Here is a 23886-nt window from a genome sequence, read left to right on the forward strand (position 1 = left end):
CCTCTATCCTATCCTATCCTCTATCCTATCCTCTATCCTATCCTATCCTCTATCCTATCCTCTATCCTATCCTATCTTCTATCCTATCCTATCCTCTACCCTATCCTATCCTCTATCCTATCCTGTCTTCTATCCTATCCTATCCTCTATCCTATCAAATCCCCTATCCTATCCTCTATCCTATCCTATCTTGTATCCTATCCAATCCTCTATCCTATCCTACCATCTATCATCAATCCTATCCTTTCCTGTATCCTATCCAATCCTATATCCTATCCTATCCTCTATCCTCTCCTATCCTATCCTCTATCCTATCCTATCCTCTATCCTATTCAATCCTCTATCCTATCCTATCATCTATCCTCAATCCTATCCTTTCCTGTATCCTATCCAATCCTCTATCCTATCCTAACCTCTATCCTATCCTATCCTCTATCCTATCCTATCCTCTATCCTATCCTATCCTCTATCCTATCCTATCCTCTATCCTATCCTATCCTCTATCCTATCCTATCCTCTATCCTATCCTATCCTCTATCCTATCCTATCCTCTATCCTATCCTATCCTCTATCCTATCCTATCCTCTATCCTATCCTATCCTCTATCCTATCCTATCCTCTATCCTATCCTATCCTCTATCCTATCCTATCCTCTATCCTATCCTATCCTCTATCCTATCCTATCCTCTATCCTATCCTATCCTCTATCCTATCCTATCCTCTATCCTATCCTATCCTCTATCCTATCCTATCCTCTATCCTATCCTATTGTCTATCCTATCCTCTATCCTATCCTATACTCTATCCTATCCTATCCTCTATCCTATCCTATCCTCTATCCTATCCTATCCTCTATCCTATCCTATCCTCTATCCTATCCTATCCTCTATCCTATCCTATCCTCTATCCTATCCTATCCTCTATCCTATCCTATCCTCTATCCTGTCCTATCCTCTATCCTATCCTATCCTCTATCCTATCCTATCCTCTATCATATCTTATCCTCTATCCTATCCTATCCTCTATCCTATCCTATCCTCTATCCTATCCTATCCTCTATCCTATCCTATCCTCTATCCTATCCTCTATCCTATCCTATCCTCTATCCTATCCTATCCTCTATCCTATCCTATCCTCTATCCTATCCTATCCTCTATCCTATCCTCTATCCTATCCTATCTTCTATCCTATCCTATCCTCTACCCTATCCTATCCTCTATCCTATCCTGTCTTCTATCCTATCCTATCCTCTATCCTATCAAATCCCCTGTCCTATCCTCTATCCTATCCTATCCTGTATCCTATCCAATCCTCTATCCTATCCTATCATCTATCATCAATCCTATCCTTTCCTGTATCCTATCCAATCCTATATCCTATCCTATCCTCTATCCTCTCCTATCCTATCCTCTATCCTATCCTATCCTCTATCCTATTCAATCCTCTATCCTATCCTATCCTCTATCCTATCCTATCCTCTATCCTATCCTATCCTCTATCCTATCCTATCCTCTATCCTATCCTATCCTCTATCCTATCCTATCCTCTATCCTATCCTATCCTCTATCCTATCCTATCCTCTATCCTATCCTATCCTCTATCCTATCCTATCCTCTATCCTATCCTCTATCCTATCCTATCTTCTATCCTATCCTATCCTCTACCCTATCCTATCCTCTATCCTATCCTGTCTTCTATCCTATCCTATCCTCTATCCTATCAAATCCCCTATCCTATCCTCTATCCTATCCTATCCTGTATCCTATCCAATCCTCTATCCTATCCTATCATCTATCATCAATCCTATCCTTTCCTGTATCCTATCCAATCCTATATCCTATCCTATCCTCTATCCTCTCCTATCCTATCCTCTATCCTATCCTATCCTCTATCCTATTCAATCCTCTATCCTATCCTATCATCTATCCTCAATCCTATCCTTTCCTGTATCCTATCCAATCCTCTATCCTATCCTATCCTCTATCCTATCCTATCCTCTATCCTATCCTATCCTCTATCCTATCCTATCCTCTATCCTATCCTATCCTCTATCCTATCCTATTCTCTATCCTATCCTGTCCTCTATCCTATCAAATCCCCTATCCTATCCTCTGTCCTTTCCTATCCTCTATCCTATCCTATCCTCTATCCTATCCTATCCTCTATCCTATCCTATCCTCTATCCTATCCTATCCTCTATCCTATCCTATCCTCTATCCTATCCTATCCTCTATCCTATCCTATCCTCTATCCTATCCTATCCTCTATCCTATCCTATCCTCTATCCTATCCTATCCTCTATCCTATCCTATCCTCTATCCTATCCTATCCTCTATCCTATCCTATCCAATCCTCTATCCTATCCTCTATAATATCCTATCCTCTATCCTATCCTATCTTCTATCCTATCCTATCCTCTATCCTATCAAATCCATTATCCTATCCTCTGTCCTTTTCTATCCTCTATCCTATCCTATCCTCTATCCTATCCTATCCTCTATCCTATCCTATCCTCTATCCTATCCTATCCTCTATCCTATCCTATCCTCTATCCTATCCTATCCTCTATCCTATCCTATCCTCTATCCTATCCTATCCTCTATCCTATCCTATCCTCTATCCTATCCTATCCTCTATCCTATCCTATCCTCTATCCTATTCTGTCTTCTATCCTATCCTATCCTCTATCCTATCAAATCCCCTATCCTATCCTCTATCCTATCCTATCCTGTATCCTATCCAATCCTCTATCCTATCCTATCATCTATCATCAATCCTATCCTTTCCTGTATCCTATCCAATCCTATATCCTATCCTATCCTCTATCCTCTCCTATCCTATCCTCTATCCTATCCTATCCTCTATCCTATTCAATCCTCTATCCTATCCTATCATCTATCCTCAATCCTATCCTTTCCTGTATCCTATCCAATCCTCTATCCTATCCTGTCCTCTATCCTATCCTATCCTCTATCCTATCATATCCTCTATACTATCCTATCGTCTATCCTATCCTCTATCCTATCAAATCTCCTATCGTGTCCTCTATCCTATCCTATCCTCTATCCTATAATATCGTCTATCCTATCCTCTACCCCATCCTATCCTCTATCCTATCCTATCCTCTATCATATCCTATCCTCTATCCTATCCTATTCTCTATCCTATCCTATCCTCTATCCTATCAAATCCCCTATCCTATCCTCTGTCCTTTCCTATCGTCTATCCTATCCTATCCTCTATCATATCCTATCCTCTATCCTATCCTATCCTCTATCCTATCCTATCCTCTATCCTATCCTATCCTCTATCCTATCCTATCCTCTATCCTATCCTATCCTCTATCCTATCCTATCCTCTATCCTATCCTATCCTCTATCCTATCCTATCCTCTATCCTATCCTATCCTCTATCCTATCCTATTGTCTATCCTATCCTCTATCCTATCCTATCCTCTATCCTATCCTATCCTCTATCCTATCCTATCCTCTATCCTATCCTATCCTCTATCCTATCCTATCCTCTATCCTATCCTATCCTCTATCCTATCCTATCCTCTATCCTATCCTATCCTCTATCCTATCCTATCCTCTATCCTATCCTATCCTCTATCCTATCCTATCCTCTATCCTATCCTATCCTCTATCCTATCCTATCCTCTATCCTATCCTATCCTCTATCCTATTCTGTCTTCTATCCTATCCTATCCTCTATCCTATCAAATCCCCTATCCTATCCTCTATCCTATCCTATCCTGTATCCTATCCAATCCTCTATCCTATCCTATCATCTATCATCAATCCTATCCTTTCCTGTATCCTATCCAATCCTATATCCTATCCTATCCTCTATCCTCTCCTATCCTATCCTCTATCCTATCCTATCCTCTATCCTATTCAATCCTCTATCCTATCCTATCATCTATCCTCAATCCTATCCTTTCCTGTATCCTATCCAATCCTCTATCCTATCCTGTCCTCTATCCTATCCTATCCTCTATCCTATCATATCCTCTATACTATCCTATCGTCTATCCTATCCTCTATCCTATCAAATCCCCTATCGTGTCCTCTATCCTATCCTATCCTCTATCCTATCCTATCCTCTATCCTATAATATCGTCTATCCTATCCTCTACCCCATCCTATCCTCTATCCTATCCTATCCTCTATCATATCCTATCCTCTATCCTATCCTATTCTCTATCCTATCCTATCCTCTATCCTATCAAATCCCCTATCCTATCCTCTGTCCTTTCCTATCGTCTATCCTATCCTATCGTCTATCATATCCTATCCTCTATCCTATCCTATCCTCTATCCTATCCTATCCTCTATCCTATCCTATCCTCTATCCTATCCTATCCTCTATCCTATCCTATCCTCTATCCTATCCTATCCTCTATCCTATAATATCGTCTATCCTATCCTCTACCCCATCCTATCCTCTATCCTATCCTATCCTCTATCATATCCTATCCTCTATCCTATCCTATTCTCTATCCTATCCTATCCTCTATCCTATCAAATCCCCTATCCTATCCTCTGTCCTTTCCTATCGTCTATCCTATCCTATCGTCTATCATATCCTATCCTCTATCCTATCCTATCCTCTATCCTATCCTATCCTCTATCCTATCCTATCCTCTATCCTATCCTATCCTCTATCCTATCCTATCCTCTATCCTATCCTATCCTCTATCCTATCCTATCCTCTATCCTATCCTATCCTCTATCCTATCCTATCCTCTATCCTAGCCTATCCTCTATCCTATCCTATCATCTATCCTATCCTATCCTCTATCCTATCCTATCCTCTATCCTATCCTATCCTCTATCCTATCCTATCCTCTATCCTATCCTATCCTCTATCCTATCCTATCCTCTATCCTATCCTATCCTCTATCCTATCCTATCCTCTATCCTATCCTATCCTCTATCCTATCCTATCGTCTATCCTATCCTATCCTCTATCCTATCCTATCCTCTATCCTATCCTATCCTCTATCCTATCCTATCGTCTATCCTATCCTCTATCCTATCCTATCCTCTATCCTATCCTATCCTCTATCCTATCCTATCCTCTATCCTATCCTATCCTCTATCCTATCCTATCCTCTATCCTATCCTATCCTCTATCCTATCCTATCTTCTATCCTATCCTATCCTCTACCCTATCCTATCCTCTATCCTATCCTATCATCTATCATCAATCCTATCCTTTCCTGTATCCTATCCAATCCTATATCCTATCCTATCCTCTATCCTCTCCTATCCTATCCTCTATCCTATCCTATCCTCTATCCTATTCAATCCTCTATCCTATCCTATCCTCTATCCTATCCTCTATCCTATCCTATCCTCTATCCTATCCTATGCTGTATCCTATCCAATCCTCTATCCTATCCTATCATCTATCCTATCCTATCCTCTATCCTATCCTATCCTCTATCCTATCCTATCCTCTATCCTATCCTATCCTCTATCCTATACTATCGTCTATCCTCAATCCTATCCTTTCCTGTATCCTATGCAATCCTCTATCCTATCCTATCCTCTATCCTATCCTATCCTCTATCCTATCCTATCGTCTATCCTATCCTCTATCCTATCCTATCCTCTATCCTATCCTATCCTCTATCCTATCCTATCCTCTATCCTATCCTATCCTCTATCCTATCCTATCCTCTACCCTATCCTATCCTCTATCCTATCCTGTCTTCTATCCTATCCTATCCTCTATCCTATCAAATCCCCTATCCTATCCTCTATCCTATCCTATCCTGTATCCTATCCAATCCTCTATCCTATCCTATCATCTATCATCAATCCTATCCTTTCCTGTATCCTATCCAATCCGATATCCTATCCTATCCTCTATCCTCTCCTATCCTATCCTCTATCCTATCCTATCCTCTATCCTATTCAATCCTCTATCCTATCCTATCATCTATCCTCAATCCTATCCTTTCCTGTATCCTATGCAATCCTCTATCCTATCCTGTCCTCTATCATATCCTATCCTCTATCCTATCCTATCCTCTATCCTATCCTATCGTCTATCCTATCCTCTATCCTATCCTCTATCCTATCCTCTATCCTATCCTATCTTCTATCGTATCCTATCCTCTATCCTATCCTATCGTCTATCCTATCCTCTATCCTATCCTATCCTCTATCCTATCCTATCCTCTATCCTATCCTATCGTCTATCCTATCCTCTATCCTATCCTATCCTCTATCCTATCCTATCCTCTATCCTATCCTATCGTCTATCCTATCCTCTATCCTATCCTATCCTCTGTCCTATCCTATCCTCTACCCTATCCTATCCTCTATCCTATCGTATCCTCTATCCTATCCTATCTTCTATCCTATCCTATCCTCTATCCTATCAAATCCCCTATAATATCCTCTATCCTATCCTATCCTCTATCCTATCCTATCCTCTATCCTATCCTATCCTCTATCCTATCCTATCCTCTATCCTATCCTATCCTCTATCCTATCCTATCCTCTATCCTATCCTATCCAATCCTCTATCCTATCCTCTATAATATCCTATCCTCTATCCTATCCTATCTTCTATCCTATCCTATCCTCTATCCTATCAAATCCATTATCCTATCCTCTGTCCTTTTCTATCCTCTATCCTATCCTATCCTCTATCATATCCTATCCTCTATCCTATCCTATCCTCTATGCTATCCTATCCTCTATCCTATCCTATCATCTATCATCAATCCTATCCTTTCCTGTATCCTATCCAATCCTCTATCCTATCCTATCCTATCCTCTATCCTATCCTATCCTATCCTCTACCCTATCCTATCCTCTATCGTATCCTATCGTCTATCCTATCCTCTATCCTATCCTATCCTGTATCCTATCCAATCCTCTATCCTATCCTATCATCTATCCTCAATCCTATCCTTTCCTGTATCCTATCCAATCCTCTATCCTATCCTATCGTCTATCCTATCCTCTATCCTATCCTATCCTCTATCCTATCCTATCCTCTATCCTATCCTATCCTCTATCCTATCCTATCCTCTATCCTATCCTATCCTCTATCATATCCTATACTCTATCCTATCCTATCCTCTATCCTATCCTATCCTCTATCCTATCCTCTATCCTATCCTCTATCCTATCCTCTCCTCTATCCTATCCTATCCTCTATCCTATCCTATCCTCTATCCTATCCTATCCTCTATCCTATCCTATCCTCTATCCTATCCTATCCTCTATCCTATCCTATCCTCTATCCTATCCTATTGTCTATCCTATCCTCTATCCTATCCTATCCTCTATCCTATCCTATCCTCTATCCTATCCTATCCTCTATCCTATCCTATCCTCTATCCTATCCTATCCTCTATCCTATCCTATCCTCTATCCTATCCTATCCTCTATCCTATCCTATCCTCTATCCTATCCTATCCTCTATCCTATCCTATCCTCTATCCTATCCTATCCTCTATCCTATCCTATCCTCTATCCTATTCTGTCTTCTATCCTATCCTATCCTCTATCCTATCAAATCCCCTATCCTATCCTCTATCCTATCCTATCCTGTATCCTATCCAATCCTCTATCCTATCCTATCATCTATCATCAATCCTATCCTTTCCTGTATCCTATCCAATCCTATATCCTATCCTATCCTCTATCCTCTCCTATCCTATCCTCTATCCTATCCTATCCTCTATCCTATTCAATCCTCTATCCTATCCTATCATCTATCCTCAATCCTATCCTTTCCTGTATCCTATCCAATCCTCTATCCTATCCTGTCCTCTATCCTATCCTATCCTCTATCCTATCATATCCTCTATACTATCCTATCGTCTATCCTATCCTCTATCCTATCAAATCTCCTATCGTGTCCTCTATCCTATCCTATCCTCTATCCTATCCTATCCTCTATCCTATAATATCGTCTATCCTATCCTCTACCCCATCCTATCCTCTATCCTATCCTATCCTCTATCATATCCTATCCTCTATCCTATCCTATTCTCTATCCTATCCTATCCTCTATCCTATCAAATCCCCTATCCTATCCTCTGTCCTTTCCTATCGTCTATCCTATCCTATCCTCTATCATATCCTATCCTCTATCCTATCCTATCCTCTATCCTATCCTATCCTCTATCCTATCCTATCCTCTATCCTATCCTATCCTCTATCCTATCCTATCCTCTATCCTATCCTATCCTCTATCCTATCCTATCCTCTATCCTATCCTATCCTCTATCCTATCCTATCCTCTATCCTATCCTATTGTCTATCCTATCCTCTATCCTATCCTATCCTCTATCCTATCCTATCCTCTATCCTATCCTATCCTCTATCCTATCCTATCCTCTATCCTATCCTATCCTCTATCCTATCCTATCCTCTATCCTATCCTATCCTCTATCCTATCCTATCCTCTATTCTATCCTATCCTCTATCCTATCCTATCCTCTATCCTATCCTATCCTCTATCCTATCCTATCCTCTATCCTATCCTATCCTCTATCCTATCCTATCCTCTATCCTATTCTGTCTTCTATCCTATCCTATCCTCTATCCTATCAAATCCCCTATCCTATCCTCTATCCTATCCTATCCTGTATCCTATCCAATCCTCTATCCTATCCTATCATCTATCATCAATCCTATCCTTTCCTGTATCCTATCCAATCCTATATCCTATCCTATCCTCTATCCTCTCCTATCCTATCCTCTATCCTATCCTATCCTCTATCCTATTCAATCCTCTATCCTATCCTATCATCTATCCTCAATCCTATCCTTTCCTGTATCCTATCCAATCCTCTATCCTATCCTGTCCTCTATCCTATCCTATCCTCTATCCTATCATATCCTCTATACTATCCTATCGTCTATCCTATACTCTATCCTATCAAATCCCCTATCGTGTCCTCTATCCTATCCTATCCTCTATCCTATCCTATCCTCTATCCTATAATATCGTCTATCCTATCCTCTACCCCATCCTATCCTCTATCCTATCCTATCCTCTATCATATCCTATCCTCTATCCTATCCTATTCTCTATCCTATCCTATCCTCTATCCTATCAAATCCCCTATCCTATCCTCTGTCCTTTCCTATCGTCTATCCTATCCTATCGTCTATCATATCCTATCCTCTATCCTATCCTATCCTCTATCCTATCCTATCCTCTATCCTATCCTATCCTCTATCCTATCCTATCCTCTATCCTATCCTATCCTCTATCCTATCCTATCCTCTATCCTATCCTATCCTCTATCCTATCCTATCCTCTATCCTATCCTATCCTCTATCCTAGCCTATCCTCTATCCTATCCTATCCTCTATCCTATCCTATCCTCTATCCTATCCTATCCTCTATCCTATCCTATCCTCTATCCTATCCTATCCTCTATCCTATCCTATCCTCTATCCTATCCTATCCTCTATCCTATCCTATCCTCTATCCTATCCTATCCTCTATCCTATCCTATCCTCTATCCTATCCTATCGTCTATCCTATCCTATCCTCTATCCTATCCTATCCTCTATCCTATCCTATCCTCTATCCTATCCTATCGTCTATCCTATCCTCTATCCTATCCTATCCTCTATCCTATCCTATCCTCTATCCTATCCTATCCTCTATCCTATCCTATCCTCTATCCTATCCTATCCTCTATCCTATCCTATCCTCTATCCTATCCTATCTTCTATCCTATCCTATCCTCTACCCTATCCTATCCTCTATCCTATCCTATCATCTATCATCAATCCTATCCTTTCCTGTATCCTATCCAATCCTATATCCTATCCTATCCTCTATCCTCTCCTATCCTATCCTCTATCCTATCCTATCCTCTATCCTATTCAATCCTCTATCCTATCCTATCCTCTATCCTATCCTCTATCCTATCCTATCCTCTATCCTATCCTATGCTGTATCCTATCCAATCCTCTATCCTATCCTATCATCTATCCTATCCTATCCTCTATCCTATCCTATCCTCTATCCTATCCTATCCTCTATCCTATCCTATCCTCTATCCTATACTATCGTCTATCCTATCCTCTAGCCTATCCTATCCTCCATCCTATCCTATCCTCTATCATATCCTATCCTCTATCCTATCCTATTCTCTATCCTATCCTATCCACTATCCTATCAAATCCTCTATCCTATCCTCTATCCTATCCTATCCTCTATCCTATCCTATGCTGTATCCTATCCAATCCTCTATCCTATCCTATCATCTATCATCAATCCTATCCTTTCCTGTATCCTATCCAATCCTCTATCCTATCCTATCCTATCCTCTATCCTATCCTATCCTATCCTCTACCCTATCCTATCCTCTATCCTATCCTATCGTCTATCCTATCCTCTATCCTATCCTCTATCCTATCAAATCCCCTATCGTGTCCTCTATCCTATCCTATCCTCTATCCTATCCTATCCACTATCCTATCAAATCCTCTATCCTATCCTCTATCCTATCCTATCCTCTATCCTATCCTATGCTGTATCCTATCCAATCCTCTATCCTATCCTATCATCTATCATCAATCCTATCCTTTCCTGTATCCTATCCAATCCTCTATCCTATCCTATCCTATCCTCTATCCTATCCTATCCTCTACCCTATCCTATCCTCTATCGTATCCTATCGTCTATCCTATACTCTATCCTATCCTATCCTGTATCCTATCCAATCCTCTATCCTATCCTATCATCTATCCTCAATCCTATCCTTTCCTGTATCCTATCCAATCCTCTATCCTATCCTATCGTCTATCCTATCCACTATAATATCCTATCCTCTATCCTATCCTATCTTCTATCCTATCCTATCCTCTATCCTATCAAATCCATTATCCTATCCTCTGTCCTTTCCTATCCTCTAAACTATCATATCCTCTATCCTATACTATCGTCTATCCTATCCTCTACCCTATCCTATCCTCTATCCTATCCTATCCTCTATCATATCCTATCCTCTATCGTATTCTATTCTCTATCCTATCCTATCCTCTATCCTATCCTATCCTCTATCCTATCCTATCCTCTATCCTATCCTGTCCTCTATCCTATCCTATCCTCTGTCCTATCCTATCCTCTATCCTATCCTATCGTCTATCCTATCCTCTATCCTATCAAATCCCCTATCGTGTCCTCTATCCTATCCTATCCTCTATCCTATCCTATCCTCTATCCTATACTATCGTCTATCCTATCCTCTACCCTATCCTATCCTCTATCCTATCCTATCCTCTATCATATCCTATCCTCTATCCTATCCTATTCTCTATCCTATCCTGTCCTCTATCCTATCAAATCCCCTATCCTATCCTCTGTCCTTTCCTATCCTCTATCCTATCCTATCCTCTATCATATCCTATCCTCTATCCTATCCTATCCTCTATCCTATCCTATCCTCTACCCTATCCTATCGTCTATCCTATCCTCTATCCTATCCTCTATCCTATCCTCTATCCTATCCTATCTTCTATCCTATCCTATCCTCTATCCTATCCTATCGTCTATCCTATCCTCTATCCTATCCTATCCTCTATCCTATCCTATCCTCTATCCTATCCTATCCTCTATCCTATCCTATCCTCTATCCTATCCTATCCTCTATCCTATCCTATCCTCTATCCTATCCTATCCTCTATCCTATCCTATCCTCTATCCTATCCTATCCTCTATCCTATCCTATCCTCTATCCTATCCTATCCTCTATCCTATCCTATCCTCTATCCTATCCTATCCTCTATCCTATCCTATCCTCTATCCTATCCTATCCTCTATCCTATCCTATCCTCTATCCTATCCTATCCTCTATCCTATCCTATCCTCTATCCTATCCTATCCTCTATCCTATCCTATCCTCTATCCTATCCTATCCTCTATCCTATCCTATCCTCTATCCTATCCTATCCTCTATCCTATCCTATCCTCTATCCTATCCTATCCTCTATCCTATCCTATCCTCTATCCTATCCTATCCTCTATCGTATCCTCTATCCTATCCTATCTTCTATCCTATCCTATCCTCTAACCTATCCTATCCTCTATCCTATCCTATCCTCTATCCTATCCTATCCTCTATCCTATCCTATCATCTATCATCAATCCTATCCTTTCCTGTATCCTATCCAATCCTATATCCTATCCTATCCTCTATCCTCTCCTATCCTATCCTCTATCCTATCCTATCCTCTATCCTATTCAATCCTCTATCCTATCCTATCATCTATCCTCAATCCTATCCTTTCCTGTATCCTATCCAATCCTCTATCCTATCCTATCCTCTATCCTATCCTATCCTCTATCCTATCCTATCCTCTATCCTATCCTATCCTATATCCTATCCTGTCCTCTATCCTATCCTATCCTCTATCCTATCCTATCCTCTATCCTATCCTATCCTCTATCCTATCCTATCCTCTATCCTATCCTATCCTGTATCCTATCCAATCCTCTATCCTATCCTATCATCTATCATCAATCCTATCCTTTCCTGTATCCTATCCAATCCTATATCCTATCCTATCCTCTATCCTCTCCTATCCTATCCTCTATCCTATCCTATCCTCTATCATATCCTATCCTCTATCTTATCCTATTCTCTATCCTATCCTATCCTCTATCCTATCAAATCCCCTATCCTATCCTCTGTCCTTTCCTATCCTCTATCCTATCCTATCCTCTATCATATCCTATCCTCTATCCTATCCTATCCTCTATCCTATCCTATCCTCTATCCTATCCTATCGTCTATCCTATCCTCTATCCTATCCTCTATCCTATCCTCTATCCTATCCTATCTTCTATCCTATCCTATCCTCTATCCTATCCTGTCCTCTATCCTATCCTATCCTCTATCCTATCCTATCCTCTATCCTATCCTATCGTCTATCCTATCCTCTATCCTATCAAATCCCCTATCGTGTCCTCTATCCTATCCTATCCTCTATCCTATCCTATCCTCTATCCTATACTATCGTCTATCCTATCCTCTACCCTATCCTATCCTCTATCCTATCCTATCCTCTATCATATCCTATCCTCTATCCTATCCTATTCTCTATCCTATCCTGTCCTCTATCCTATCAAATCCCCTATCCTATCCTCTGTCCTTTCCTATCCTCTATCCTATTCTATCCTCTATCATATCCTATCCTCTATCCTATCCTATCCTCTATCCTATCCTATCCTCTATCCTATCCTCTATCCTATCCTATTCTCTATCCTATCCTATCCTCTATCCTATCCTATCCTCTATCCTATCCTATCCTCTATCCTATCCTATCCTCTATCCTATCCTATCCTCTATCCTATCCTATTGTCTATCCTATCCTCTATCCTATCCTATCCTCTATCCTATCCTATCCTCTATCCTATCCTATCCTCTATCCTATCCTATCCTCTATCCTATCCTATCCTCTATCCTATCCTCTATCCTATCCTATCCTCTATCCTATCCTATTGTCTATCCTATCCTCTATCCTATCCTATCCTCTATCCTATCCTATCCTCTATCCTATCCTATCCTCTATCCTATCCTATCCTCTATCCTATCCTATCCTCTATCCTATCCTATCCTCTATCCTATCCTATCCTCTATCCTATCCTATCCTCTATCCTATCCTATCCTATCCTCTATCCTATCCTATCCTCTATCCTATCCTATCCTCTATCCTATCCTATTGTCTATCCTTTCCTGTATCCTATCCTATCCTCTGTCCTATCCTATCCTCTATCCTATCCTATCCTCTATCCTATCCTATCCTCTATCCTATCCTATCCTCTATCCTATTCAATCTCTATCCTATCCTATCATCTATCCTCAATCCTATCCTTTCCTGTATCCTGTCCAATCCTCTATCCTATCCTATCCTCTATCCTATCCTATCCTCTATCCTATCCTATCCTCTATCCTATCCTATCCTATATCCTATCCTATCCTCTATCCTATCCTATCCTCTATCCTATCCTATCCTCTATCCTATCAAATCCCCTATCCTATCCTCTATCCTATCCTATCCTGTATCCTATCCAATCCTCTATCCTATCCTATCATCTATCATCAATCCTATCCTTTCCTGTATCCTATCCAATCCTATATCCTATCCTATCCTCTATCCTCTCCTATCCTATCCTCTATCCTATCCTATCCTCTATCCTATTCAATCCTCTATCCTATCCTATCATCTATCCTCAATCCTATACTTTCCTGTATCCTATCCAATCCTCTATCCTATCCTATCCTCTATCCTATCCTATCCTCTATCCTATCCTATCCTCTATCCTATCCTATCCTATATCCTATCCTATCCTCTATCCTATCCTATCCTCTATCCTATCCTATCCTCTATCCTATCCTATCCTCTATCCTATCCTATCCTCTATCCTATCCTATCCTCTATCCTATCCTATCCTGTATCCTATCCAATCCTCTATCCTATCCAATCATCTATCATCAATCCTATCCTTTCCTGTATCCTATCCAATCCTATATCCTATCCTATCCTCTATCCTCTCCTATCCTATCCTCTATCCTATCCAATCATCTATCATCAATCCTATCCTTTCCTGTATCCTATCCAATCCTATATCCTATCCTATCCTCTATCCTCTCCTATCCTATCCTCTATCCTATCCTATCCTCTATCATATCCTATCCTCTGTCCTATTCTATCCTCTACCATATCCTATCCTCTATCCTATCCTATCCTCTATCCTATCCTATCCTCTATCCTATCCTCTATCCTATCCTATCCTCTATCCTATCCTATCCTCTATCCTATCCTATCCTCTATCCTATCCTATCCTCTATCCTATCCTATCCTCTATCCTATCCTATCCTCTATCCTATCCTATCCTCTATCCTATCCTATCCTCTATCCTATCCTATCCTCTATCCTATCCTATCCTCTATCCTATCCTATCCTCTATCCTATCCTATCGTCTATCCTATCCTCTATCCTATCCTCTATCCTATCCTCTATCCTATCCTATCTTCTATCCTATCCTATCCTCTATCCTATCCTATCGTCTATCCTATCATCTATCCTATCCTATCCTCTATCCTATCCTATCGTCTATCCTATCCTCTATCCTATCCTATCCTCTATCCTATCCTATCCTCTATCCTATCCTATCCTCTATCCTATCCTATCCTCTATCCTATCCTATCCTCTATCCTATCCTGTCCTCTATCCTATCCTATCCTCTATCCTATCCTATCCTCTATCCTATCCTATCGTCTATCCTATCCTCTATCCTATCAAATCCCCTATCGTGTCCTCTATCCTATCCTATCCTCTATCCTATCCTATCCTCTATCCTATACTATCGTCTATCCTATCCTCTACCCTATCCTATCCTCTATCCTATCCTATCCTCTATCATATCCTATCCTCTATCCTATCCTATTCTCTATCCTATCCTGTCCTCTATCCTATCAAATCCCCTATCCTATCCTCTGTCCTTTCCTATCCTCTATCCTATCCTATCCTCTATCATATCCTATCCTCTATCCTATCCTATCCTCTATCCTATCCTATCCTCTATCCTATCCTATCCTCTATCCTATCCTCTATCCTATCCTATCCTCTATCCTATCCTATCCTCTATCCTATCCTATCCTCTATCCTATCCTATCCTCTATCCTATCCTATCCTCTATCCTATCCTATCCTCTATCCTATCCTATCCTCTATCCTATCCTATCCTCTATCCTATCCTATCCTCTATCCTATCCTATCCTCTATCCTATCCTATCCTCTATCCTATCCTATCCTCTATCCTATCCTATCCTCTATCCTATCCTATTGTCTATCCTATCCTCTATCCTATCCTATCCTCTATCCTATCCTATCCTCTATCCTATCCTATCCTCTATCCTATCCTATCCTCTATCCTATCCTATCCTCTATCCTATCCTATCCTCTATCCTATCCTATCGTCTATCCTATCCTCTATCCTATCCTCTATCCTATCCTCTATCCTATCCTATCTTCTATCCTATCCTATCCTCTATCCTATCCTATCCTCTATCCTATCCTATCGTCTATCCTATCATCTATCCTATCCTATCCTCTATCCTATCCTATCGTCTATCCTATCCTCTATCCTATCCTATCCTCTATCCTATCCTATCCTCTATCCTATCCTATCCTCTATCCTATCCTATCCTCTATCCTATCCTATCCTCTATCCTATCCTATCCTCTATCCTATCCTATCCTCTATCCTATCCTCTATCCTATCCTATCCTCTATCCTATCCTATCCTCTATCCTATCCTATCCTCTATCCTATCCTATCCTCTATCCTATCCTATCCTCTATCCTATCCTATCCTCTATCCTATCCTATCCTCTATCCTATCCTATCCTCTATCCTATCCTATCCTCTATCCTATCCTATCCTCTATCCTATCCTATCCTCTATCCTATCCTATCCTCTATCCTATCCTATCCTATCCTCTATCCTATCCTATCCTTTATCCTATCCTATCCTCTATCCTATCCTCTATCCTATCCTATCCTCTATCCTATCCTATCCTCTATCCTATCCTATCCTCTATCCTATCCTATCCTCTATCCTATCCTATCCTCTATCCTATTCAATCCTCTATCCTATCCTATCATCTATCCTCAATCCTATCCTTTCCTGTATCCTGTCCAATCCTCTATCCTATCCTATCCTCTATCCTATCCTATCCTCTATCCTATCCTATCCTCTATCCTATCCTATCCTATATCCTATCCTATCCTCTATCCTATCCTATCCTCTATCCTATCCTATCCTCTATCCTATCAAATCCCCTATCCTATCCTCTATCCTATCCTATCCTGTATCCTATCCAATCCTCTATCCTATCCTATCATCTATCATCAATCCTATCCTTTCCTGTATCCTATCCAATCCTATATCCTATCCTATCCTCTATCCTCTCCTATCCTATCCTCTATCCTATCCTATCCTCTATCCTATTCAATCCTCTATCCTATCCTATCATCTATCCTCAATCCTATCCTTTCCTGTATCCTATCCAATCCTCTATCCTATCCTATCCTCTATCCTATCCTATCCTCTATCCTATCCTATCCTCTATCCTATCCTATCCTCTATCCTATCCTATCCTCTATCCTATCCTATCCTCTATCCTATCCTATCCTCTATCCTATCCTATCCTGTATCCTATCCAATCCTCTATCCTATCCAATCATCTATCATCAATCCTATCCTTTCCTGTATCCTATCCAATCCTATATCCTATCCTATCCTCTATCCTCTCCTATCCTATCCTCTATCCTATCCTATCCTCTATCATATCCTATCCTCTATCCTATTCTATCCTCTATCATATCCTATCCTCTATCCTATCCTATCCTCTATCCTATCCTATCCTCTATCCTATCCTCTATCCTATCCTCTATCCTATCCTATCCTCTATCCTATCCTATCCTCTATCCTATCCTATCCTCTATCCTATCCTATCCTCTATCCTATCCTATCCTCTATCCTATCCTATCCTCTATCCTATCCTATCCTCTATCCTATCCTATCCTCTACCCTATCCTATCCTCTATCCTATCCTATCCTCTATCCTATCATCTAACCTATCCTATCCTATCGTCTATCCTATCCTCTATCCTATCCTCTATCCTATCCTCTATCCTATCCTATCTTCTATCCTATCCTATCCTCTATCCTATCCTATCGTCTATCCTATCATCTAACCTATCCTATCCTCTATCCTATCCTATCGTCTATCCTATCCTCTATCCTATTATATCCTCTATCCTATCCTATCCTCTATCCTATCCTATCCTCTATCCTATCCTATCCTCTATCCTATCCTATCCTCTATCCTATCCTGTCCTCTATCCTATCCTATCCTCTATCCTATCCTATCCTCTATCCTATCCTATCGTCTATCCTATCCTCTATCCTATCAAATCCCCTATCGTGTCCTCTATCCTATCCTATCCTCTATCCTATCCTATCCTCTATCCTATACTATCGTCTATCCTATCCTCTACCCTATCCTATCCTCTATCCTATCCTATCCTCTATCATATCCTATCCTCTATCCTATCCTATTCTCTATCCTATCCTGTCCTCTATCCTATCAAATCCCCTATCCTATCCTCTGTCCTTTCCTATCCTCTATCCTATCCTATCCTCTATCATATCCTATCCTCTATCCTATCCTATCCTCTATCCTATCCTATCCTCTATCCTATCCTATCCTCTATCCTATCCTCTATCCTATCCTATCCTCTATCCTATCCTATCCTCTATCCTATCCTATCCTCTATCCTATCCTATCCTCTATCCTATCCTATCCTCTATCCTATCCTATCCTCTATCATATCCTATCCTCTATCCTATCCTATCCTCTATCCTATCCTATCCTCTATCCTATCCTCTATCCTATCCTATCCTCTATCCTATCCTATCCTCTATCCTATCCTATCCTCTATCCTATCCTATCCTCTATCCTATCCTATCCTCTATCCTATCCTATCCTCTATCCTATCCTATCCTCTATCCTATCCTATCCTCTATCCTATCCTATCCTCTATCCTATCCTATCCTCTATCCTATCCTATCCTCTATCCTATCCTATCCTCTATCCTATCCTATCCTCTATCCTATCCTATCCTCTATCCTAACCTATTGTCTATCCTATCCTCTATCCTATCCTATCCTCTATCCTATCCTATCCTCTATCCTATCCTATCCTCTATCCTATCCTATCCTCTATCCTATCCTATCCTCTATCCTATCCTATCCTCTATCCTATCCTATCCTCTATCCTATCCTATCCTCTATCCTATCCTATCCTCTATCCTATCCTATCCTCTATCCTATCCTATCCTCTATCCTATCCTATCCTCTATCCTATCCTATCCTCTATCCTATCCTATCCTCTATCCTATCCTATCCTCTATCCTATCCTATCCTCTATCCTATCCTATCCTCTATCCTATCCTATCCTCTATCCTATCCTCTATCCTATCCTATCTTCTATCCTATCCTATCCTCTACCCTATCCTATCCTCTATCCTATCCTGTCTTCTATCCTATCCTATCCTCTATCCTATCAAATCCCCTATCCTATCCTCTATCCTATCCTATCCTGTATCCTATCCAATCCTCTATCCTATCCTATCATCTATCATCAATCCTATCCTTTCCTGTATCCTATCCAATCCTATATCCTATCCTATCCTCTATCCTCTCCTATCCTATCCTCTATCCTATCCTATCCTCTATCCTATTCAATCCTCTATCCTATCCTATCATCTATCCTCAATCCTATCCTTTCCTGTATCCTATCCAATCCTCTATCCTATCCTATCCTCTATACTATCCTATCCTCTATCCTATCCTATCCTCTATCCTATCCTTTCCTCTATCCTATCCTATCCTCTATCCTATCCTATCCTCTATCCTATCCTATCCTCTATCCTCTATCCTATCCTCTATCCTATCCTATCCTCTATCCTATCCTATCCTCTATCCTATCCTATCCTCTATCCTATCCTATCCTCTATCCTATCCTATCCTCTATCCTATCCTATCCTCTATCCTATCCTATTGTCTATCCTATCCTCTATCCTATCCTATCCTCTATCCTATCCTATCCTCTATCCTATCCTATCCTCTATCCTATCCTATCCTCTATCCTATCCTATCCTCTATCCTATCCTATCCTCTATCCTATCCTATCCTCTATCCTATCCTATCCTCTATCCTATCCTATCCTCTATCCTATCCTATCCTCTATCCTATCCTATCCTCTATCCTATCCTATCCTCTATCCTATCCTATCCTCTATCCTATCCTATCCTCTATCCTATCCTATCCTCTATCCTATCCTATCCTCTATCCTATCCTATCCTCTATCCTATCCTATCCTCTATCCTATCCTATCCTCTATCCTATCCTATCCTCTATCCTATCCTATCCTCTATCCTATCCTATCCTCTATCCTATCCTATCCTCTATCCTATCCTATCCTCGATCCTATCCTATCCTCTATCCTATCCTATCCTCTATCCTATCCTATCCTCTATCCTATCCTCTATCCTATCCTATCTTCTATCCTATCCTATCCTCTACCCTATCCTATCGTCTATCCTATCCTGTCTTCTATCCTATCCTATCCTCTATCCTATCAAATCCCCTATCCTATCCTCTATCCTATTCAATCCTCTATCCTATCCTATCATCTATCCTCAATCCTATCCTTTCCTGTATCCTATCCAATCCTATATCCTATCCTATCCTCTATCCTCTCCTATCCTATCCTCTATCCTATCCTATCCTCTATCCTATTCAATCCTCTATCCTATCCTATCATCTATCCTCAATCCTATCCTTTCCTGTATCCTATCCAATCCTCTATCCTATCCTATCCTCTATCCTATCCTATCCTCTATCCTATCCTATCCTCTATCCTATCCTATCCTCTATCCTATCCTATCCTCTATCCTATCCTATCCTCGATCCTATCCTATCCTCTATCCTATCCTATCCTCTATCCTATCCTATCCTCTATCCTATCCTCTATCCTATCCTATCTTCTATCCTATCCTATCCTCTATCCTATCCTATCCTCTATCCTATCCTATCCTGTATCCTATCCAATCCTCTATCCTATCCTATCATCTATCATCAATCCTATCCTTTCCTGTATCCTATCCAATCCTATATCCTATCCTATCCTCTATCCTCTCCTATCCTATCCTCTATCCTATCCTATCCTCTATCATATCCTATCCTCTATCCTATCCTATCGTCTATCCTATCCTCTATCCTATCCTCTATCCTATCCTCTATCCTATCCTATCTTCTATCCTATCCTATCCTCTATCCTATCCTATCGTCTATCCTATCATCTATCCTATCCTATCCTCTATCCTATCCTATCGTCTATCCTATCCTCTATCCTATCCTATCCTCTATCCTATCCTATCCTCTATCCTATCCTATCCTCTATCCTATCCTATCCTCTATCCTATCCTATCCTCTATCCTATCCTGTCCTCTATCCTATCCTATCCTCTATCCTATCCTATCCTCTATCCTATCCTATCGTCTATCCTATCCTCTATCCTATCAAATCCCCTATCGTGTCCTCTATCCTATCCTATCCTCTATCCTATCCTATCCTCTATCCTATACTATCGTCTATCCTATCCTCTACCCTATCCTATCCTCTATCCTATCCTATCCTCTATCATATCCTATCCTCTATCCTATCCTATTCTCTATCCTATCCTGTCCTCTATCCTATCAAATCCCCTATCCTATCCTCTGTCCTTTCCTATCCTCTATCCTATCCTATCCTCTATCATATCCTATCCTCTATCCTATCCTATCCTCTATCCTATCCTATCCTCTATCCTATCCTATCCTCTATCCTATCCTATTGTCTATCCTATCCTCTATCCTATCCTATCCTCTATCCTATCCTATCCTCTATCCTATCTTATCCTCTATCCTATCCTATCCTCTATCCTATCATCTATCATCAATCCTATCCTTTCCTGTATCCTATCCAATCCTATATCCTATCCTATCCTCTATCCTCTCCTATCCTATCCTCTATCCTATCCTATCCTCTATCCTATTCAATCCTCTATCCTATCCTATCATCTATCCTCAATCCTATCCTTTCCTGTATCCTATCCAATCCTCTATCCTATCCTATCCTCTATCCTATCCTATCCTCTATCCTATCCTATCCTCTATCCTATCCTATCCTCTATCCTATCCTATCCTCTATCCTATCCTATCCTCTATCCTATCCTATCCTCTATCCTATCCTATCCTCTATCCTATCCTATCCTCTATCCTATCCTATCCTCTATCCTATCCTATCCTCTATCCTATCCTATCCTCTATCCTATCCTATCCTCTATCCTATCCTATCCTCTATCCTATCCTATCCTCTATCCTATCCTATCCTCTATCCTATCCTATCCTGTATCCTATCCACTCCTCTATCCTATCCTATCATCTATCATCAATCCTATCCTTTCCTGTATCCTATCCAATCCTATATCCTATCCTATCCTCTATCCTCTCCTATCCTATCCTCTATCCTATCCTATCCTCTATCATATCCTATCCTCTATCCTATCCTATTCTCTATCCTATCCTATCCTCTATCCTATCAAATCCCCTATCCTATCCTCTGTCCTTTCCTATCCTCTATCCTATCCTATCCTCTATCATATCCTATCCTCTATCCTATCCTATCCTCTATCCTATCCTATCCTCTATCCTATCTTATCCTCTATCCTATCCTATCCTCTATCCTATCATCTATCATCAATCCTATCCTTTCCTGCATCCTATCCAATCCTATATCCTATCCTATCCTCTATCCTCTCCTATCCTATCCTCTATCCTATCCTATCCTCTATCCTATTCAATCCTCTATCCTATCCTATCATCTATCCTCAATCCTATCCTTTCCTGTATCCTATCCAATCCTCTATCCTATCCTATCCTCTATCCTATCCTATCCTCTATCCTATCCTATCCGCTATCCTATCCTATCCTCTATCCTATCCTATCCTCTATCCTATCCTATCCTCTATCCTATCCTATCCTCTATCCTATCCTATCCTCTATCCTATCCTATCCTCTATCCTATCCTATCCTCTATCCTATCCTATCCTCTATCCTATCCTATCCTGTATCCTATCCACTCCTCTATCCTATCCTATCATCTATCATCAATCCTATCCTTTCCTGTATCCTATCCAATCCTATATCCTATCCTATCCTCTATCCTCTCCTATCCTATCCTCTATCCTATCCTATCCTCTATCATATCCTATCCTCTATCCTATCCTATTCTCTATCCTATCCTATCCTCTATCCTATCAAATCCCCTATCCTATCCTCTGTCCTTTCCTATCCTCTATCCTATCCTATCCTCTATCATATCCTATCCTCTATCCTATCCTATCCTCTATCCTATCCTATCCTCTATCCTATCCTATCGTCTATCCTATCCTCTATCCTATCCTCTATCCTATCCTCTATCCTATCCTATCTTCTACCCTATCCTATCCTCTATCCTATCCTATCGTCTATCCTATCATCTATCCTATCCTATCCTCTATCCTATCCTATCGTCTATCCTATCCTCTATCCTATCCTATCCTCTATCCTATCCTATCCTCTATCCTATCCTATCCTCTATCCTATCCTATCCTCTATCCTATCCTATCCTCTATCCTATCCTATCCTCTATCCTATCCTATCCTCTATCCTATCCTATCCTCTATCCAATCCTATCCTCTATCCTATCCTATCCTCTATCCTATCCTATCCTGTATCCTATCCAATCCTCTATCCTATCCTATCATCTATCATCAATCCTATCCTTTCCTGTATCCTATCCAATCCTATATCCTATCCTATCCTCTATCCTCTCCTATCCTATCCTCTATCCTATCCTATCCTCTATCATATCCTATCCTCTATCCTATCCTATTCTCTATCCTATCCTATCCTCTATCCTATCAAATCCCCTATCCTATCCTCTGTCCTTTCCTATCTTCTATCCTATCCTATCCTCTATCATATCCTATCCTCTATCCTATCCTATCCTCTATCCTATCCTATCCTCTATCCTATCCTATCGTCTATCCTATCCTCTATCCTATCCTCTATCCTATCCTCTATCCTATCCTATCTTCTATCCTATCCTATCCTCTATCCTATCCTATCGTCTATCCTATCATCTATCCTATCCTATCCTCTATCCTATCCTATCGTCTATCCTATCCTCTATCCTATCCTATCCTCTATCATATCCTATCCTCCATCCTATCCTA

Source organism: Halictus rubicundus, unplaced genomic scaffold (assembly GCF_050948215.1).
Source record: "Halictus rubicundus isolate RS-2024b unplaced genomic scaffold, iyHalRubi1_principal scaffold0077, whole genome shotgun sequence".
NCBI classification, from domain to species: Eukaryota; Metazoa; Arthropoda; class Insecta; order Hymenoptera; family Halictidae; genus Halictus; species Halictus rubicundus.